We start from the raw sequence: 19,352 nt of genomic DNA, 5'->3' as shown, positions 1-19,352 counted from the left end.
CTGTCTCCGACCATGCTATGCAACCACCGTTCTTACGGTTGACACCCGATTTGGTTCAGGTGACCTAATGAATTCTAGGTGAATTCCTAGGATTTTACGTTCAATGGTAATGAACGCATTGAAAATGGTTTTTCAGAAAACAAATCGGTTTGTGTTTTTGATCAAAATATTTTCTCATTCATGCTCGAGTTTAGATATCATTGAATTCCATGAGTTTGAATTCTCAATCTTTAAGGTCAATCTCAAGGATTGAGTATTATCAGTCTTAAAAGCTGATTTTTAATCTTTAAGGAGATTATCCTTTTCTGGGGATCTGATTCATTAGTCTTATCAAGCTAATTTGCACGGTGCCTCCCCATTGTACGAGATAAATCCTTCTCATGGTTAGGATAAATCTGACCACTTGGCGACCCTGTTTGATGCTGAGCTCCGTGGATTTCCTGCTGATTTTAGTGATGACTTTTCTAGATTTTTCGTCAACCTACAGCTGGTCTGGACGACAACTTCATGACCTAAATCAAGAAGCGCGTGTCTTTTTCGGAAGACTTTACTTCCTTTTAATGATGGAATTGATTCATCGTGTAGATCCATCTTTCTTTCAAATGTATTACAGTAAACCGGGTAAAACTGATTAGTATCGTCCAAAGCAAAAGTACCTGCAATAATCTTGTACAAAAATATGTGATATATGTTTTAAATTGAATAACTTGGTACATTCTTCCCACCCTTAGTTTCTTTCTTTGCCTTTTTATTTTCTTCTATTTCATTTTAAATGAATTCAAGCGTTTTAGGGTGTTTCTCAATTTATGTCCTTTTCGAGGTAACGATAATTTCGGTATTATCACCTAGTTTTCATCGTTCATAAATATGTATAAACATGATTTTGAGTTCATTTAATTTTCAAATTTTCACAAAATTTGGCAAATAAACTAAGTGTAAACCCGAGAGAATTTATAACCCTTCCCCACACTTGAGATCATGCAATGCCCTCATTTGCATAAAATCAGACTATAATTATAAATTCATGAGGGTGATTAGTGTAGAAAAGTGATTAAAAATACCCAGTTTGTAAGCATATTATTTTACATCACATTTGATATTTTGCGCCTTGTCATCAAAATTAGTAGCTTTTTGTTGAACTTAATGACAGTCTTTGAAAGTGCGCTGTTTTACCCTGTTGTGTACATAACATAAAATACAAACATATATACATATTTTTGAAGTTTGGTATATAACCCCTACGTTCAAAAATTAATATAATATATTTTTTTTTTTTTGCATACTTTAGATCAATAAAATTAAATGATAACAAAATTTGTCGCCCCGCCCTCGGGTAAAGCAATTTCGGCTCAACGACCTAGTCTTTAACTCACGACGAATTTTAGAAATCATTTTTTAAACTTAATGAATTAAAGTAAATTTTGTTTTTAAATTCACACAAAACTTAAATTTAAAAAGCATATTAATTTCATATAAAACCTACAAAATAAAAATTCAGAATGGAGGGAGAAAACTAGTTCTTTAGTGTCTGCTAGCGGAAAAGACCAATCGGGTTCCATTCTCGGAACTACACGAGAACAGAACAACTAACTCTAGATAGCATTTTCTTTTTAGAACATTTGAATCTCCCCACACTTAGGTAGCCGTGGTGTCAAAATTGTGATTAACTTCATCGTTAATTTCTCTTGGTCCATAATCAACTTGCATATCTGTGACTTTTGCTTTAAGCCAGTGACCAGCTTTTTCCGTAATATCCACAAATTCAACTAGCTTCGCCTTTTCTTTAGGCGACAGATTGGATACTAACCGGTTATATAACTTAAAGTTTCCCTTACTTTTAGCATCAATAACCCGTTTAAAAAGTTTCTTCATTGAACTGTTAATAACGGGGTTATTTAATTTCGTATCAACTATGGGGTTCTTTATTATCAAGTCATCATTAGGTGTTACTTCATTTTCCCCACACTTAGGCGTTCTATTATTGTTAAGCATTACCGTTGGAGTTGGTAAAACAACATGGTTCTTACCAATCGTTTTTGTCGGTTCAACGGTTTTGGTTTGTGGATATTTAGACTGTCGAATCATAAAGGTGATCGATTTCTCATCATTACTAAGTGTCATTCTACCCTTTCTTACATCAAATAACGCCCCGGTGGACGCTAAGAATGGTCGACCTAAAATTAGAGGAACGTTTGAGTCCTCTTCTATGTCAATGACAATGAATTCGACTAGAAAGGTTAAATTACCTACTTGAACGGGTAGGTTGTCAGCAATTCCAACTGGGTGATTAATGGTTTGAACAAGGAGTCGAACACTCATATCCGTTGGAGTTAACTCACCTACACCTAATCTCTTATATAATGAAAGAGGCATAACACTCACACTTGAACCTAAATCTGCTAGTGCATCATACATGACACAGTCACTAAGTAGACAAGGAACAATAAATTCACCCGGATCACCTACCCTAGGTGGAGGATTTGGTGGAACTGTCTTCACCTGGTTTACTTCTACGGCTTTTGTTTCTTGCACTTTCTTATTCTTCTTCTTCTTCTTCTTTCCAATGGTATCACCAACTTTATTACCTATTACTTGCTCATACTCAACTCCTTTTCTTGGAAACGGGATGGGTGGTTTATATGGTGCCACCACTGGCTTTACATACTCTGGTGGTGGTGGTGTAACTTCTTCATTTTTACTCTCATCTAAAACCTTCCCATCTTCCGGAGCTGGTTTTTCAGAATTTGTTGAAACCATGTTAACATTCTCATTTCGAGGATTTGCTTCAGTATTACTCGGTAGCTTTCCTTGTTCCCTCTCACTCATCATGCTAGCAAGAGTACCTACATGTTTTTCTAGATTCAAAATGGAAGCTTGTTGAGTTCTTAATGACTGATCAAACCTCTCATTCGTTTGGGTTTGAGATGTAATAAATTGTGTTTGAGATTCAACTAGCTTTGCCATCATTTCTTCTAGATTTGGCTTTTTCTCTTCGGTTTGTTGTGGTGGTTTATACAAGCTAGGTCTTTGTTGATTGAAAGTGTTGTTTTGAGTTGGTTGGTTATTCGGACCTTGTTGGTTGTACGAGTTGTTGTTGGGTCCGTTTGGATTGTAAAGAATATTTTGATTTCGATTGAAGTTTAACTTTGGCGGTTGATAATTATTTTGATAATTATTTCCAGGCCTTTGGTTCATATAAGAAACATTCTCTCGTTGTTCCATCGTTGGTTCAATGTGACAATCTTTCAATAAGTGTGGTCCACCGCATTGCTCACAACTGATTCGTATTGCGTGAATATCTTTATTCATCTTTTCCATTCGTCTTTCGAAAGCATCTATTTTTGCGGAAACGGAATCAAAGTCATGGCTATAATCGGCTCTAGCCGCTTTAGATGATCGAAAGATATCTTTTTCTTGATGCCACTCATGTGAGTGGGAGGCTGTGTTATCAATAATTTTGTAAGCTTCAGTTGCGGTTTTCTTCATAATGGAACCACCAACTGTTATGTCGATGTCTTTTCTTGTAGCGATGTCTACGCCTTTATAGAAGATTTGCACTATTTGAAAAGTATCTAATCCGTGTTGAGGACATCCTCTCAACATCCTTCCGAATCTTGTCCACGCCTCATATAATGTTTCATTTGGCTTTTGCGCGAACGTAACAATTTCTCCTTGAAGTCTCACGGCTTTAGATGCCGGAAAGAATTGTTTAAGAAATTTTTCAACTAAAACATCCCATGTATCAATCGCCCCTTCAGGTAACGATTCTAACCAATCTTTGGCTTCTCCCTTTAAAGTCCAGGGAAATAACATGATATAAATTTGTTCGTCTTCCACTTCTCGGATTTTGAATAGTGTACAGATCCTATTAAACGTACGAAGATGTTCGTTTGGGTCTTCATTCGGCCTACCACTATATTGGCACTGATTAGTTACCATGTGTAGAATTTGTCCTTTAATTTCATAATCTGGAGCATTAACTTCTGGTTTAATAATGGCGTGACCTTGGCCAGTGCGCTTAGCTCTCATTCGTTCTTCCATACTTAGAGGTTCTAGATTTTCCATGATTGGATTTGTTGTATCCGAATCACTAGAGGATTCTGATTTAACGGTTTGGGGTTCAGGATCTTGGAATTGTCCTTGAATATCTTCCGGGTTCTTAGTTGTGAAATCGGGTTCAAAAGATGGATTATCGGAAATTTGAATTGGAGTACTTGGTCGACTAGATGACGATTCTAAAGAAAAATCAACGGCGGCGATATTTGTTAAACGATGTCTTGATCGAGTTACAGGTGGTGAACGTATGACCGGCGGTGAACGTCTTGCTCGGTGCATTCACTGAATATCCTATTAGTTTTTAAAAAGGAAAGAAAAATTATATAAGTTATCCAATCAATAGACTTTTCTGATTTTGCCCACGTTTCGAATAGCCAAAAGATGCAGCAGAGGGGCAGGATTCGTTTGGTCTCAATATAATTGAGTACTGTTTGGCTCCAATAACCCGGTCCACGTACAAATCCAACTATTACTACGAACCAGAAAATTTTGATGTCTATCAATTTAACCACTTAAAATAAATTTTCGCAGTTTTAAGAAATTTAGAGAAGAAGTAGAAAAAAATCTAAATCCTAAAAACTAGAATGGCGAGAAATAAGAGAGAAAAAGAGTGCGCGTCGAAAAGTGTCGAAAAATGAAAAAGACGAAGAGTGGTTTGTAAACACGCGGTTAATCCAACCTTATAACGATCACTATCTTAAAATTAAAGCTACAAATGGAGATCACTAATTGGAATTGTAATTGATACATAGGTAAAAGGCGTCGAAAAATACGAAATAAGAAAATAGCACGAAAAATGGCGTCGCAAAATTCTAAAGCACCTAAAACTTAGTCTAAGGAATAAGCACTTAAGGGATTTTACGGCAAAGCCTAAAAATCTAAAAATGAAAATAACTATGGCAAAACTAAACTTAATACTAAAAGTTGTGACTGAGTCTAAAAATCTAAAGGTAATAAAACTTAAAATAATTTTTTTTTTTTACGTTTTTTTTTTTTTTACGTTTTTTTTTTTTTTTTTTTTTTTTTTTATATTTTTGCAAATATAAATTAAAAATATAGCGTTTTAGTGCTCCCCGGCAGCGGCGCCAAAAACTTGATGATGTAGCGTGAGGGTACGAAATAGTATTATTTTTAATACAAAATACTACAAAATATGACACAAGTTTTATTAATTTACGGATGGGATATACCTAAACCTTGCTACAACACTATAGGCAGTGTACCTAATCGTAGAGTAGTGTAGTTTTTAGTAAGTCTGGTTCGTTCCACAGGGAGCTGGTGATACTTACTATATTTTTAACTATATTTATACAAAATATATATAATTATATAAGTAGTAATATTATTATAAAAGGGGGGTTTTACCGTTTAATGACTGGTTTGTCGATTCTATATTTTAAGCGTAAAGATAAATGACGATAATTAAAGTGCGTAAAATAATGACAATAAATAAAATGACAGTAAATAAAATTGCGAGTAATAAAATGACAGTAAATAAAGATACGATGAGAAATATAATAAAAGAATTATGCTTATTTAAACTTCCGTAATCATGATGTTTGGCGTGTTGATTTTAATTTTATGCCCATGGGTTAATTGTCCTTTGTCCTGGATTATTTAATATGTCCGTCTGGTTTTTGTCCATAACAGTCCATCAGTCATAAATATAAAGTGCGAGTGTCCTCATCAAATTATTCTTATACCCGAAGTTAAATATTCCAACTAATTGGGGATTCGAATTGTAACAAGGTTTTAATACTTTGTTTAATGAATACACCAGGTTATCAACTGCGTGTAAACCAAGGTTTTACTACTTTGTTAACAATTACACCAATTACCCTTGAATGTAATTCACCCCTGTTTTAATTATTCTAGTGGCTATTAATCCATTCCCGTGTCCGGTTAAATTAACGATTATTCGTACATATAAATACCCCGCCCATCGTGTCCGATTGAGTGTATATGGTAATTTATAGGGACGCACAATTGTAAATCTTTATATTAACATTAACAAACTATCATTTAGTTAAACAAATATAAAGCTCATTAATAGCTCATAGTCTAATTTCCACAAGTGTCGTTCTTTTGTCCAAACCCTACAAAGCCCAATTACCCATTTTTAGTAATTAGCCCAACATCATGATTACTTCGTTTTAAATAAGCATAATAATAACTTAGCTACGAGACATTAATGTAAAAAGGTTGAATATAACTTACAATGATTAAAAATAGCGTAGCGTTACACGGACAGAATTTCGACTTATACACTCAAAACACTCCTTAACATAACCTTATTATTATTATTAATTAAAATTAAAATTATAATTAAATTTATTTATGTATTACAAAAGAGAGATAGAAAGATATATTATGGTGTACATAAAATGGATCACGAACTCGCTTTAAATAGAATGTGGCCTGGAAAAGCCCCTCATGCGAGTCGCATGAAAATGGGCATAGGGCCATGCGAGTCGCATGGCCATGAATTCCAGCTCACATTCGTTTGGCTCCTAGCTTGTCGACATAATTTAATAATAATAAATATATAAATAATTTTAATAATTATTTATATATTTATATTATATTTATATGCGTAGTTGAGTAGATATTTTTAGTCCGTTACGTCGGGCGTTTCTTCTAGGCTCAGGTCCCGGTTCCGGATTTTCGGACGTCCTCGCGTACTATTTTATATCGTGTACTTTGCGTCTTGTAACTTGTACTCTTGTTATTTTGAGACGTTCCTCATCAATAATTTGAACCTTTTTGATTGAATCTTGTACTTTTTAGCTTTTTGGACCTTTCCGTCTTCAATTTGTCGAATCTGCCTTTTATCTTCACTTTTTAATATTTAAACGAATAGTGCTTGTAAATCGAACAATATCAACTAAAATCTTGTCTTTCTTGGGGAATAATGCTGTAAAATACTATTTAATACAAAAACTATAGGTATAGTACCCTCAACTATTTACTGTAAAATAATACTATTTACTGTCAATAACCCCGGCAGCGGCGCCAAAAACTTGATGATGTAGCGTGAGGGTACGAAATAGTATTATTTTTAATACAAAATACTACAAAATATGACACAAGTTTTATTAATTTACGGATGGGATATACCTAAACCTTGCTACAACACTATAGGCAGTGTACCTAATCGTAGAGTAGTGTAGTTTTTAGTAAGTCCGGTTCGTTCCACAGGGAGCTGGTGATACTTACTATATTTTTAACTATATTTATACAAAATATGTATAATTATATAAGTAGTAATATTATTATAAAAGGGGGGTTTTACCGTTTAATGACCGGTTTGTCGATTCTATATTTTAAGCGTAAAGATAAATGACGATAATTAAAGTGCGTAAAATAATGACAATAAATAAAATGACAGTAAATAAAATTGCGAGTAATAAAATGACAGTAAATAAAGATACGATGAGAAATATAATAAAAGAATTATGCTTATTTAAACTTCCGTAATCATGATGTTTGACGTGTTGATTTTAATTTATTACCATGGGTTAATTGTCCTTTGTCCTGGATTATTTAATATGTCCGTCTGGTTTTTGTCCATAACAGTCCATCAGTCATAAATATAAAATGCGAGTGCCCTCGTCAAATTATCCTTATACCCGAAGTTAAATATTCCAACTAATTGGGGATTCGAATTGTAACAAGGTTTTAATACTTTGTTTAATGAATACACCAGGTTATCGACTGCGTGTAAACCAAGGTTTTACTACTTTGTTAACAATTACACCAATTACCCTTGAACATAATTTCACCCCTGTTTTAATTATTCTAGTGGCTATTAATCCATTCCCGTGTCCGGTTAAATGAACGATTATTCGTACATATAAATACCCCGCCCATCGTGTCCGATTGAGTGTATATGGTAATTTATAGGGACGCCCAATTGTAAATCTTTATATTAACATTAACAAACTATCATTTAGTTAAACAAATATAAAGCCCATTAATAGCTCATAGTCTAATTTCCACAAGTGTCGTTCTTTCGTCCAAACCCCAATTATGGTACAAAGCCCAATTACCCATTTTTAGTAATTAGCCCAACATCATGATTACTTCGTTTTAAATAAGCATAATAATAACTTAGCTATGAGACATTAATGTAAAAAGGTTGAACATAACTTACAATGATTAAAAATAGCGTAGCGTTACACGGACAGAATTTCGACTTATACACTCAAAACACTCCTTAACATAACCTTATTATTATTATTAATTAAAATTAAAATTATAATTAAATTTATTTATGTATTACAAAAGAGAGATAGAAAGATATATTATGGTGTACATAAAATGGATCACGAACTCGCTTTAAATAGAATGTGGCCTGGAAAAGCCCCTCATGCGAGTCGCATGAAAATGGGCATAGGGCCATGCGAGTCGCATGGCCATGAATTCCAGCTCACATTCGTTTGGCTCCTAGCTTGTCGACATAATTTAATAATAATAAATATATAAATAATTTTAATAATTATTTATATATTTATATTATATTTATATGCGTAGTTGAGTAGATATTTTTAGTCCGTTACATCGGGCGTTTCTTCTAGGCTCAGGTCCCGGTTCCGGATTTTCGGACGTCCTCGCGTACTATTTTATATCGTGTACTTTGCGTCTTGTAACTTGTACTCTTGTTATTTTGAGACGTTCCTCATCAATAATTTGAACCTTTTTGATTGAATCTTGTACTTTTTAGCTTTTTGGACCTTTTCGTCTTCAATTTGTCGAATCTGCCTTTTATCTTCACTTTTTAATATTTAAACGAATAGTGCTTGTAAATCGAACAATATCAACTAAAATCTTGTCTTTCTTGGGGAATAATGCTGTAAAATACTATTTAATACAAAAACTATAGGTATAGTACCCTCAACTATTTACTGTAAAATAATACTATTTACTGTCAATAACCCCGGCAGCGGCGCCAAAAACTTGATGATGTAGCGTGAGGGTACGAAATAGTATTATTTTTAATACAAAATACTACAAAATATGACACAAGTTTTATTAATTTACGGATGGGATATACCTAAACCTTGCTACAACACTATAGGCAGTGTACCTAATCGTAGAGTAGTGTAGTTTTTAGTAAGTCCGGTTCGTTCCACAGGGAGCTGGTGATACTTACTATATTTTTAACTATATTTATACAAAATATGTATAATTATATAAGTAGTAATATTATTATAAAAGGGGGGTTTTACCGTTTAATGACCGGTTTGTCGATTCTATATTTTAAGCGTAAAGATAAATGACGATAATTAAAGTGCGTAAAATAATGACAATAAATAAAATGACAGTAAATAAAATTGCGAGTAATAAAATGACAGTAAATAAAGATACGATGAGAAATATAATAAAAGAATTATGCTTATTTAAACTTCCGTAATCATGATGTTTGACGTGTTGATTTTAATTTATTACCATGGGTTAATTGTCCTTTGTCCTGGATTATTTAATATGTCCGTCTGGTTTTTGTCCATAACAGTCCATCAGTCATAAATATAAAATGCGAGTGCCCTCGTCAAATTATCCTTATACCCGAAGTTAAATATTCCAACTAATTGGGGATTCGAATTGTAACAAGGTTTTAATACTTTGTTTAATGAATACACCAGGTTATCGACTGCGTGTAAACCAAGGTTTTACTACTTTGTTAACAATTACACCAATTACCCTTGAACATAATTTCACCCCTGTTTTAATTATTCTAGTGGCTATTAATCCATTCCCGTGTCCGGTTAAATGAACGATTATTCGTACATATAAATACCCCGCCCATCGTGTCCGATTGAGTGTATATGGTAATTTATAGGGACGCCCAATTGTAAATCTTTATATTAACATTAACAAACTATCATTTAGTTAAACAAATATAAAGCCCATTAATAGCTCATAGTCTAATTTCCACAAGTGTCGTTCTTTCGTCCAAACCCCAATTATGGTACAAAGCCCAATTACCCATTTTTAGTAATTAGCCCAACATCATGATTACTTCGTTTTAAATAAGCATAATAATAACTTAGCTATGAGACATTAATGTAAAAAGGTTGAACATAACTTACAATGATTAAAAATAGCGTAGCGTTACACGGACAGAATTTCGACTTATACACTCAAAACACTCCTTAACATAACCTTATTATTATTATTAATTAAAATTAAAATTATAATTAAATTTATTTATGTATTACAAAAGAGAGATAGAAAGATATATTATGGTGTACATAAAATGGATCACGAACTCGCTTTAAATAGAATGTGGCCTGAAAAAGCCCCTCACGCGAGTCGCATGAAAATGGGCATAGGGCCATGCGAGTCGCATGGCCATGAATTCCAGCTCACATTCGTTTGGCTCCTAGCTTGTCGACATAATTTAATAATAATAAATATATAAATAATTTTAATAATTATTTATATATTTATATTATATTTATATGCATAGTTGAGTAGATATTTTTAGTCCGTTACGTCGGGCGTTTCTTCTAGGCTCAGGTCCCGGTTCCGGATTTTCGGACGTCCTCGCGTACTATTTTATATCGTGTACTTTGCGTCTTGTAACTTGTACTCTTGTTATTTTGAGACGTTCCTCATCAATAATTTGAACATTTTTGATTGAATCTTGTACTTTTTAGCTTTTTGGACCTTTCCGTCTTCAATTTGTCGAATCTGCCTTTTATCTTCACTTTTTAATATTTAAACGAATAGTGCTTGTAAATCGAACAATATCAACTAAAATCTTGTCTTTCTTGGGGAATAATGCTGTAAAATATGTGTTCATTTTTGGCATTATCAATATTCCCACACTTAAGCGTTGCTTGTCCTCAAGCAATATAGTCTTGAAACACTTGAATCACTTCTTTATTCTTCACACTTTGTACATAAGTGACTTCAATACAGCGGTATAAACAATGATAGTAACGATGTGGTTTAAAGGTGGGTGTGTCTTTTATAGTTGCCTCGGGTTTAGGTCAACGACACTTGCAATCAAATAGCCGATTTACTTTCGGTTTTCAAAGCAAAGTGCACATTTGAAAGGTGGTTTACAGTCCCACATGACTATAAAAATTTAGATCCTTAAGGAAATTGGATCTTTATGAAAACATTTGATCTTTTGAAAATTCAAGCTAGATTTTACCCTAGACAAGTTTTCTGATTTGATCCATCATCGGTGTTGCAAAATATATCTGTGGATCAATATTTTGGCTAAAACTTTTAGGCTCGTGTAATCCACTGCTATCCCTGTATCGGAAAGCACACATCCAGTTTACTTGTTCCGTATATTACCTTTCGATAAACTACCGTCTGGTTGTAAAGGAAAGCGATGAACAAGAAACTGTTAAGGCAATGTCCAGTGACATGCAGATGATTATAGTCTTTTTAACGTGTCGGATGCTAGAACTATCCTTGGTAGGAGCAATAGTAAAGATCATCCTATAATTTTTCGGTCTGGCACAAGGTCCTGTCTCCGACCATGCTATACAACCACCGTTCTTACGGTTGACACCCGATTTGGTTCAGGTGACCTAATGAATTCCAGGTGAATTCCTAGGATTTTACGTTCAATGGTAATGAACGCATTGAAAATGGATTTTCAGAAAACAAATTGGTTTGTAATTTTGATCAAAATATTTTCTCGTTCAAGCTCGAGTTTAGATATCATTGAATTCCATGAGTTTGAATTCTCAATCTTTAAGGTCAATCTCAAGGATTGAGTAATATCAGGCTTATAAGCTGATTTTTGATCTTTTAAGGAGATTATCCTTTTCTGGGGATCTGATTCATTAGTCTTATCAAGCTAATTTGCACGGTGCCCCCCCATTGTACGAGATAAATCCTTCTCATGGTTAGGATAAATCTGACCACTTGGCGACCCTGTTTGATGCTGAGGTCCGTGGATTTCCAGCCGATTTTAGTGATGACTTTTCTAGATTTTTCGTCAACCTACAGCTGGTCTGGACGACAACTTCATGACCTAAATCAAGAAGCGCGTGTTTTTTTTGGAAGACTTTACTTCCTTTTAATGATGGAATTGATTCATCGTGTAGATCCATCTCTCTTTGATAGTTTCATTGGATAAAACAGTTGATTATCGTTCAAAACAAAAGTATTTTCAATTGTTTGTACAAAAATATGTGATATATGTTTTGAATGACTTGGTAAACTTTTCCCACACTTGGCTTTTATTTATGTTTTTCTTTGCCTTTTTCTCTTCTATTCCATTCTTATTAAATGAATTCTAACATTTTGGTTGTTTCTCAATTTATGTCCTTTCCGAGGTAACGATAATTTCGGCTCAATGACCTAGTTTTCATCGTTCATAAATATGTATAAACATGATTTTGAATTCATTTTGTTAAAAATTTTGAAAAATTTACTAGAAGTGGGTAGTTAGTATATAAGACTAGGGCTATTCCTTGTTATCGGAGAGCACTAGATTCTAACACAACTACTGCGTTACTAGCATTTTTAATGGTAACCAAGTGTTTAAATCAAAATTTTTTAAAAATCCGAAAGAATTTAACCCCTTCCCACACTTAAGATCTTGCAATGCCCTCATTTGCAAGAAATCAGTAACAATTTAAATTATTGAGGGTGATAAGCGTAGAAAAGTGATTAAATTTTACCAAAGTTGCAAACATATTGTCGTTTGATTGTTGAATGATAAATGATGCACGTCATTTGTTTATTCCGTCTTGTTTGTTATTTCACACATATTTTGCATCTTGTCGTCAAAATTACTTGCTTTTGCTGAACTTAATGCCAGTCTTTGAAAACGCGTTGTTTTACCCTGTCTTGTAAGATAAACTACAAACAAATATATACATACTATTTTTTTTTATTTATAAAACCTTTAACTTATAAAACAAATATTAATTAATTTTAAAAATTTGTTTCTTTTAAGAATGAGGGCGTTTCGGAACGATGCCCTAGTCCGTCCCTCGACAAAATTTTAAAATTTGTCTTTTTGTAGCGATTGTTTTAAAAGCTAAGATTTTAGGGTTTTTTTTTTTTTTTTATATTTTTGGCATACTTTAATTCAATAAGATTAAAAATAATGATAATAATAACTCTCGTCCCTCCCTCGGGTAAAGCAATTTCGGTTCAATGACCTAGTCTTCAACTTACGACGAATTTTAAAAATCATATTTTTAACTTAATGAGATAAAGTAAATTTTTGTTTTTAAATTCACACAATTTAAATATAAAATTCAAAATTAATATTAAAAATTCACACCAAACTTAAAATTTGAAATGCATAAAATTAAAAATTCATATTATAAATTCACACCAAACTTATATTAATTTTTCAAATATTTACAATTTTAAATATATTTTTTTTACAAAGTTTACAATATTAATTTAAGATTTATATATTAATTTTAAAAACATGGTAAAAATAAAATTAAAAATCTTTTTGGCTTTTTATCCCACTTTAATCAATCAAATATTATCAAAAATATGTGCCCCTCTTTTCGGTAAAGTAATTTCGGTTCCAAGACCTAATTTAACTCATGGCGAATTTTTGAAATATTTTGGGTTGATTGATTAAAGATATTTATACCTTAAGAATAAACGTTAAATTTCGCAGTGATGTAATAAATTTTTGAATGATATCAATAATTTCGGTCGCCAAACCTAATTTTATTCAATACCAATTTAATACTTTTTAGCGAACAAATTAGCGTTTATTATCAAAAGGTTAAAAATAAAAATAAAAATAAAAACTGTACAGACATACCTGTGAAATAGATTTCTTAGTTATATGATCTATCCCATTCATAAGATAGTCGGTTTAATTGGTTTTCCATGGCTACATAGGCGTAACCTCGAGCATTCAGTGTCTTTTCTTCTAAACATATGAACGGTCCGTCTCTGCATAAAGTAACAAATTCGGTATTTGAATAGGTTTGATTATTTGAACATTTACCTCCATGTGACCATTTTCCGCATTTGTGACATCTTTCTAGGTGTCGTGCTCTTCTTTTTGCTGCGAATTTTGATTTTTCTTTACCAAATTGTAACTTATTATCTTCGCATCTGGATTCTTTTCTAACTCCGTCCATTCTTTCTCTGATTACTGATACTAATTCACTCGGTAGTATGTCATTATTTCTTTTAGTGATCAAAGCGTGTAGCATTAGACCATGGTTTAGTTCACAGGCAGTCTTCATTTTGTAAAAACCTAAAAAAATAAAAATTCAGAATGGGGGGAGAAGACTAGTTCTTTAGGGTCTGCTAGGGAAAGACCATTCGGGTTCCATTTTCGAGAACTACATGAAAACAGACAATCTAACTCTAACAGAAATACATATTATCCTTTAAAGACTTGATTCTCCTCACACTTAGTTAGCTGTGGTGTCGAAATTGTGATTAACTTCATTGTCGACTTCCATCGGACCATGTATGTAATGTTTAACTCTGTGACCATTAACTTTAAATTCAATCCCATTTGAATTTATTAATTCTATCGTTCCGTATGGGTAAACTCTTTTGACTATGAATGGTCCAGACCATCTTGATTTCAATTTTCCAGGAAATAGCTTGAATCGTGAATTGAAAAGAAGAACTCTGTCTCCTTCTTTAAATTCTTTTGAACTTCTGATTCTTTTATCATGCCATTTCTTCTTTCTTTCTTTATAGATTAACGAATTTTCGTATGCTTCATGTCTTAATTCTTCTAATTCGTTTAGTTGACTTAATCGTAGACGTCCGGCTTCATGTAAATCAAGATTACATGTTTTCAAAGCCCAAAATGCTTTGTGTTCAATTTCTACTGGAAGATGACATGCTTTTCCATAAACAAGTCTAAAAGGTGTGGTTCCAATTGGAGTTTTGTAGGCTGTTCTAAAAGCCCAGAGTGCATCCTCCAATTTAATGGACCATTCCTTCGGATTTGATCCTACGGTTTTCTCTAGAATACGTTTTAAAGCTCGGTTGGTATTTTCAACTTGTCCACTTGTTTGTGGATGATATGCGGTGGAGATTTTATGAGTTACTCCATATCTTTTAAGAACTTTCTCAAGTTGATTATTACAGAAATGAGTACCCCGATCACTTATTAAAGCTTTCGGTGTTCCAAACCTTGCAAAAAGACGTTTTAAAAAGTTGACTACAACTCGTGCATCGTTAGTTGGGAGAGCTTGTACTTCCGCCCATTTAGATACATAATCAATGGCTACGAGTATATATAGATTATTATGAGATTTTTGAAATGGACCCATAAAGTCAATACCCCAAATGTCAAATACTTCACATACTTGGATGACATTTTGTGGCATTTCATCACGTTGACTTATTTTTCCGACCCTTTGACATGCATCACAGGATTTGCAAAGAAGGTGTGCGTCTTTGTAAATTGTAGGCCAATAGAATCCAGCTTCATAAGCTTTTCTAGCTGTTAGTTGAGGCCCATAATGCCCTCCTGTTGGTCCTGTGTGACAATGGTTTAAAATTTTACTAGCTTCATCTCCAAATACACATCGGCGTATTATTCCATCGGGACAACTTTTAAACAGATGTGGATCTTCCCAGAAATAGTGTTTTATATCACTGAAGAATTTCTTTCGTCTTTGGTATGATAATCCTTTTTCAAGGAATCCACAAACTAAGTAGTTTGCATAGTCTGCAAACCATGGGATTTCTTTATAATCTATCTTCAATAGATATTCATCAGGAAAGTTGTCTTGTATGGCCGATTCATTTAGAACTTCTAATTCGGGATTTTCAAGACGAGAAAGATGATCAGCGGCGAGATTTTCTGCTCCTCTTTTATCTCGGATTTCAATATCAAACTCTTGTAAGAGTAAGATCCAACGGATTAATCTTGGTTTAGCATCTTGTTTTGAAAATAAGTATCTAAGAGCAGAATGGTCGGTATAGACCACCGTTTTTGCTAGAACGAGATATGATCGAAATTTGTCAAAAGCAAAGACAATAGCAAGGAGTTCTTTTTCAGTAGTTGTATAATTTGTTTGTGCTCCTTGTAACGTCTTACTAGCATAATATATAGGTTGAAATCGTTTTTCAATCCTTTGTCCTAAAACGGCTCCCATTGCAAAATCACTTGCATCGCACATTAGTTCAAATGGTAGATTCCAATTTGGTGTTATCATGATCGGTGCATTAGTGAGTTTCTCTTTAAGAATATTAAAAGATTTGATACACTCATCTGAAAAGATGAATGGCGCATCCTTTTCTAGGAGTTTATTCATAGGAGTGGCAATTTTAAAAAAATCTTTTATGAAACGTCGGTAAAAACCGGCATGCCCTAGAAAACTCCTAACTCCTCTAACATTGGTGGGATGTGGAAGTTTAGCAATTACATCTATTTTAGCTCTATCCACTTCAATTCCTTCTTTTGAAATTTTATGTCCAAGAACGATGCCTTCTTTAACCATGAAATGGCATTTCTCCCAATTAAGTACTAGATTTGATTTTTCGCATCTAATTAGCATTCGTTCCAGATTAACTAGACATGATTTGTGACGACCCGACAATTTCCGACCAAATTTAAACTTATTCTTAATATGATTCTGACATGATAAGCAAAGTTTATATTGTTGAGTCTCAAAAATTTTGAAACAATGTTCACTTATTCAATTGACTTCGACCATTCCCGACGATTCACGAACAACTATTTGTAAATAGATAAGTGTGGATATATAAAAAAAAATATTAATTGGAAATATAATTTGAAATATTATATGTTGTTGTTATTAAAAGTAATTATGTGAAATAAAATAAAAATATGATATTATGATAATTAATATTTAAAACATATCTATATATATAAATAAAGTATATTAAATATATATTTCGTTATTTCGAATCTATTTAGTAAACGACAATAACGCTCAATTTCCATTTGATGAATATTAAACAAGTTTAATACGAACTTATATGATATTAATATAAACGGTGATTCGAAAATGAGTTATACAATTTATAGGTTTACTCATAATGAATTTAGGAACTATTTGTTAAGTTTTAAAACTTTTTATATTTCACCCATAAATGCGAGGGACAGTTGATGTAATTTTTATTTATTAAATTAATGACTGAATTTTATACCATAATTACCAAAATAAATAAATTTAGTTAATTTAAAAATATGGGATTTTTCTGAACACTTTTATCCGTCACTGTTTTCGCACGATGCACAGTCCGTGGAAACTGTCGGTAGAATATCTAACTGATACTATTTCCCCTGCTCATTCTTTTCGATTAATGTATCATTATTATTAATTAATTACATAAAGTTGGATCTATTGTTTCCCACTCAAGATTTCATATCCTATTTTTATGTATATACAAATGAATGCAGATGAATAATATAGATATATAATTAGGGAATGAATTTCATAATCCTACAACACATCACCTACATCACCTTAGAGTTTTCCTTTCTACTAACTATCTTCTTCGTGACTCAATATCATCACCATCGTCACCCTCTAAAATAACCCACACGACCACCATGGATTCCATCGAATCAAGATTGAAGCTACTTCTACTCGTGTTGACATAAACATAACTATAGGTACCAACTTTATTTACTTATTTCTTTTCGATTAAACCAAGAACCAAGGACTGCTTGTTTTAGTTGGTTTTCAAAACTAAACCCACCATCTTTGAACGCCACTCGTTAACCACCACGACAACCATACACCACCACATACACGACCACCATCGAAGAACAAACCCAAATTGAAACCCATTTCAACTATCTATTTTCGTTCTATTGTTTTTTTTTTTTGTTCTCGTTCATTCTATTATAACATACCCACCATTTTCTTATTCTAATATAATCAAACGCCATCGATTAATCACCTTTCAACACCATCATTTTATGCTACCTGTTTTCTGTTGTTTTTCTGCTTCACCTGCAACAACCGTCGACCAATCACCTCATATTCACAAACCTATTTGAACCACAATCACCTTCGAAAGTCACTACCACTTATGCCGCCATTGAACCACCCTCTCCATAGTGAACCACCACCACCTCTATGTTTATATATACATAAGCATATAGAAAACCCACATATACAACAAAAAAAAAAAAAAAAAAAAAACCATCACTCTTCTTCACCACTCCATCACCATTCTTTCTCCACCTTACTCGCCACCTTATATATTTTTTTGAGAGAACCATTTGCTATATATTTTTTTTCTATCCTTTCTATTCTAGCAAGACCACTTCATCAAATCCACTATAAACATCTTCGATCATGAACGACTACTACTTCGTTTTCTATTTCAAACGATATCACCATAACCCATTTATAGAAAATGACGGACAGTGATTATAATAATTTGAAAATAATAATGATTCATGAAAGGTGATTATGAGAGGATGAGGATACTGTGTACTCATGATGAACATGGTGTACACTTTTCTGTTTTTGTGTTCTTTTTGCTGTTCAAAAACCGAATCCAATAAACTTCATATTTCTATCGTTTATTTTTTTTTATGAAAATGAGCTGTATCCTAGTGTGATATTGAGCCATGTTTCATTTTTATTATTTGGGCTGTGAGGATCCAATTCTTTTTATTGTTTGGGCCAGGATGATTCAGTCTTCTGTTGGGCCTGTTGGGCCGTAGAATACCAGCGCATATGTTGGGTCATTTATATGGTTTGTGAATCCAAGGCCAACCCTGCATTGTTCAGTTTCGTCATATGTATTTTTACTACAAAATACAGTATTGTGAGTTTCATTTGCTCCCTTTTTACTCATTACATTTTTTGGGCTGAGAATACATGCAAATGCTTTATTAACTGTTTCACAATATTTATATGCGTGAGTTTCATTTGCTCCCTTTTTACTCATTACATTTTTTGGGCTGAGAATACATGCAAATGCTTTATTAACTGTTTCACAATATTTATATGCGTGAGTTTCATTTACCCTTTTTACTCTTTACATTTTTGGGCTGAGAATACATGCAATATTTTATTAAATGCTTTACAATAATTATATGTGTGAGTTTCATTTGCTCCCTTTTACTCTTTACATTTTTGGGACTGAGAATACATGCGCTATTTTTACAACTGCCTTATTAAATGCTTTTGAAATACATTTTGAACTGCGAATACATACAAATGCTTTACTAACTGTTTTACAATATTTATATGTGTGAGTTTCATTAATCCCTTTTTAAATGCTTTCGCAATATATATTTTGGGACTGAGAATACATGCGCTGTTTTTATAACTGTTTTACGAAATAGACACAAGTAATCGAAATTACGTTCTATGGTTGAATGA

Source organism: Rutidosis leptorrhynchoides, chromosome 2, assembly GCF_046630445.1.
Source record: "Rutidosis leptorrhynchoides isolate AG116_Rl617_1_P2 chromosome 2, CSIRO_AGI_Rlap_v1, whole genome shotgun sequence".
In the NCBI taxonomy this organism is placed as follows: Eukaryota; Viridiplantae; Streptophyta; class Magnoliopsida; order Asterales; family Asteraceae; genus Rutidosis; species Rutidosis leptorrhynchoides.
Note: the sequence above shows the minus strand (reverse complement) of the source record.